Here is a 4065-nt window from a genome sequence, read left to right as displayed (position 1 = left end):
GGCAGACCCCCATTGCCTCGGACTGTGAGGCCCAGAGGGAGTGGGGATGGAGGAAGAGGCTCCCAGTCTCTCAGCGGAGAGTAATGGCAGGAATCCATCTTGGACCCCCACCCCTACACAAAGTGCCACAGTGTGGTGAAAGAGGTTGGTGGGTTGTGACCAGTGCTCAGGGCACTGCACCCGATAGCATAGGAAGTGTGACAGCCCCACCCAAGAAGGAAAGATAAATGAAAATGGGAAAGATAAACGAAAACAGTCAGGATGGCAGGAATAATGATTGATATACCAGTCATGAAGCTAACAAAAAAGCAGATAAAGGAATTAACCAATGAACAAGTAGAAAAACTTTCTGAGGCTCAGTTCAGAGCTACAGTCATAAGGCAGCTTATAGAAATAACAAGATATTGAACACGACAGGGAAAGAATAGGCTAGCCCTGCTGAAATGAATGAAAACATACATGAAACAAGTGGTGAGGAAAGAAAACCAGAGATCAAATCAACAAATCAGAACACAGGGAAGGAACAAACAGTCAACCAGTGCAGAAAGAGGAAACAAAAAGTGAGGAATATGAGGAGAGGCTCAGAAACCTCTGGGACAGCTATAAGCAAACAAACATGCCAGAATGTGAAGAAGAAGAACTAGAAATTGAAAAATTATGTGAAAAAATAATGAAGCAGAACTTCCCTAACTTGGGGAAGGAACTAGACTTACAGATCCAGGAAGCACAGAGAGTTCCAGAAAAACTGGACCCAGGAAGAATGACTCCAAGACACATTATAATCAAAATGTCACAAATTAAAGATAAAGAGAGAATCTTAAAAGCAGCAAGACAGAAGAAGAGAATTATGTACAAAGGGGCCCCAATAAGAGTATCAGCTGATTTCTCAAAGGAGACCCTGCAGGCAAGAAGGGACTGGCAAGAAATATTCAAAGTAATGAAAATCTAAAACCTGCAGCCACAAATACTCTATTCAGCAAAACTGTCATTCAGAGTAGAAGGGCAGAGAAAATGCTTCCAGGACAAAATAAAACTGAAGGAGTTCATTAGATCCAAACCACTGTTCTATGAGATGTTAAAGGGACTGGTTTAGAAGAAGGAGGATCAAAACTATGAACATTAAAATGAAAACTGTATCACAACAACCAACAACAGAAGCTAGGGAATTGAAACAAAGGCAAACTTAGTAGGCAACGAGAGTGGAAAAAGAATTATAGGTATGGGGAACATATTGGGGGGAGGTCAGCGGAGAGGGGGAAGGGGAAAAAGGGAGGGAGATGATGCAGGAATTAAGAAGCATAGTAGCAGGAAATGGAGTAGACCAGAAGAAGTTGAGAAGAACTATATGCACAACCAATGGACATGGTCTAAAGTGGGGGGACAAGTGGAGGGAGGGGGGTCACTGGGTGGAGGGGAAAAGAAATTGGGACAGCTGTAACAGCATAATCAATAAAACATATTTAAAAAATACTTAAAAAAAAAAGACTAGTTTCCTCTCAAGGCTTCCCATCAATTAAGAATGTAAATTAGATTTCTTTAGCTAAGGTCAGTCAAAAAGTTAAGTCTCTAATTTCTTACATTCATATTCTACCATTCTTTATATAGGTTTTTTTTTGTTTGTTTTTTTTACCATTTAACTTGTTTTAATGTTTCTTCACAAATGGTGAAAAATACTAAAGTACAGACAAGGAATAATCATAATGTTGTGAATAACATTATAAATATGGAATTATAAATTTAAAACATTTTCTGGTTTAAAAAATAAATCTGGTAGTCATTGTAGCTCTGCGGGGTCTCTGCATCTAGTAGGGCCAGTCTCTGTGTTCCTGATGGTGTTCACCTTTACCCATTTTTCCAGGTCCGCCACGCTTGCCTCTTCTTCCTCCCATCTGTTCCATCAAAGGTCGAGGAGGACCCCCAGGGCCACCTCATCTTCCTCCACCAAAGCCACCTCAGTCCATGCCCCGACCACCATGGAAGCCACTTCTGTCTCCACCACGGCCACCTCTGAACATGGTACCAGGACCACCACAGTCCATGAGGCCACCTCTTCCTCCCCGCATGCCACCAGGGCCACCTCTGCCATGGTCACCGCCCCGGGGTGGGAAGGGTGGTGGGAGGAAGCCTTCAGGCTTCAGGGCCTTACACTGGTTGCATTCTGTTCTCCAGGCAAAGTTCTGGTTTCCACACCCTGGATTGGGACACTGCCAGTCTCCCGCATGGTGCTAGACGTTTCCTTCTCCTGATGGGTTCCCTCGGGAACCCGGAGGTCCTCTTGGGGGAAAGCCTCCTCTGTGTCCTCCATGGCCTCCCATGCGACCCATGGGTCCCCCAGGACCTCCTGGGCTCCCTAGACCTCCACGGAGTGGCGGCGGCATCCCCCTGCCCTCTCTGGGCGGCATACGCCCCCGCATGCTGTTCATCGGAGGCTTCTTCTGAGCAAGAGATACTTTAAATTTGCTACCTTGAAAATCTTTCCCATCAAACTACTCCACAGCAGCCTTGGCAGTTGAAAGATCTTCATAGGACACTGTAGCATCACCTTTGGGCTTTCCTGTTTCTTGGTCCAAGTAGATATGAATCATGGGTCATCTGGTTCTCTTGTTCATCTTAACAACGCCACACTGCTTAAAGAAGTCTGCCAGATCATCTAGAGTCACATTGTCATTTAATCCTTGTACATAAATTGCACTGTTGTCAGAGTCTTCATTTGGATCACAGGTGGGCCTAGATCAAGATCCGGTCCATCATCCATGGGTCCACCAGGCTTATTGAAACCACCTTGCTCTCCAGTGCTGCCCATTCCACCGCGTCTCCACCCCGCCCACCTCTGCTCATGCCTCCATGATCAAATCCCCCTCTTCCCCTGCCCTGGTTATCAGGGCCACTCATGCTTCGGTTCTCTCCTGGCCCAGAAAATCCTCCAGACTCCTGCCCATAAGCACCCATGCTACTGGGGTGGTCCTGTCAGAATGAACTCTGCTCCCCGTAGCTGCTGCTCTGTTGGCTATATTGACTTGGAGCCTGGCTGTAGGATCCAGTTTGGGGGTGGGGATAACTAGTGGGTGGCTGGTGCCCATAGCTGCTTTGTTGACCATAGCTACTCTGCTGTCCATAGCTACTCGGCTGTCCATAGCTGCTCGGCTGCCCATAGGTGTTCTGCTGAGAGTAACTGCTCTGATCATAACTACTTGGCTGTGTAGAGGAATAGCTGGTAGGAGGATAGGATGGTGGTGCTGTGACTGGCTGCATGAGGTAGCTCCCAGGCACCTGGGGATAGCTATAGTTACTCTGTCCATAGCCCAGGCCGGGCTGGTTATAACCCCCTGTGCTAGACTGAGGTTGACTAGTCTCAGCAGGTTTGTTACCATCCTGTGGTCTTGCAGGTGCTGTGGCTGCTGGCTGTTGCCCATAGGCTGGGTAAGCAGGCTGAGTGCCATAGGCGGACTGAGCTGCATAGGAGGCCTGGGTGGTAGTGACTGTAGCAGTGATGATATCGCAAGAACAAGTGCCATACCCCTGGACAGGCTGACTGTGTGCCTGGGGGACAGTTGGAGCAGTATAACCTGTGGGAGGCTGTCCATAAGAAGTTGCATAGACCATCTGCCTATAGTTAGCAGTGGTTTGAGCCTGGGTATAGCTTACGTCAGTGGGCTGTCCATAGGTTCGATAACTTTGTTGCCCATGTGCCTGGGTGGTCTGTGCATATTCATGAGTGGGCTGGGTGGCATAAGCACTATAGCCCTGCTGGGCTGCAGCTTGGCTGCAGGTACTGTAATCAGTGGACGCCATTTTCTCTCCTTCCTTCTCGTTCTCTCTTCATTTAGATTTAATGATTTATAAACTTTAAGGTTCATTACTGATCACTGTTTCATCTTTACCTTCTGATCATAGTTCTGAATATTTTTTTGTTTTTCTAAACATTTTTTCTTGAATATTGTCTTTGAATGAGATTCAGGGAATATATTTTTAGAATCCTTGCATATTCATAAAGAAATACCTTTGTTTTCCTTAACTTGTGGATGTATCTTAGATAGATACATGTTCCTGGGTTTACAAGGTGTT

General features: G+C 46.3%; 1 pseudogene; it reads right to left on the bottom strand.

The window, feature by feature from the left end:
* Positions 1–1802: 1802 nt before the first annotated feature.
* LOC150019652 (RNA-binding protein EWS pseudogene) lies at positions 1803–3805 on the bottom strand (annotated as a pseudogene).
* Between the last annotated feature and the right edge of the window lie 260 nt (positions 3806–4065).

Source organism: Furipterus horrens, unplaced genomic scaffold (genome assembly GCF_987537825.1).
Source record: "Furipterus horrens unplaced genomic scaffold, mFurHor1.1.pri manual_scaffold_2, whole genome shotgun sequence".
Lineage (NCBI taxonomy): Eukaryota > Metazoa > Chordata > Mammalia > Chiroptera > Furipteridae > Furipterus > Furipterus horrens.
Note: the sequence above shows the minus strand (reverse complement) of the source record. Positions and strands in the feature narration are given on the sequence as shown.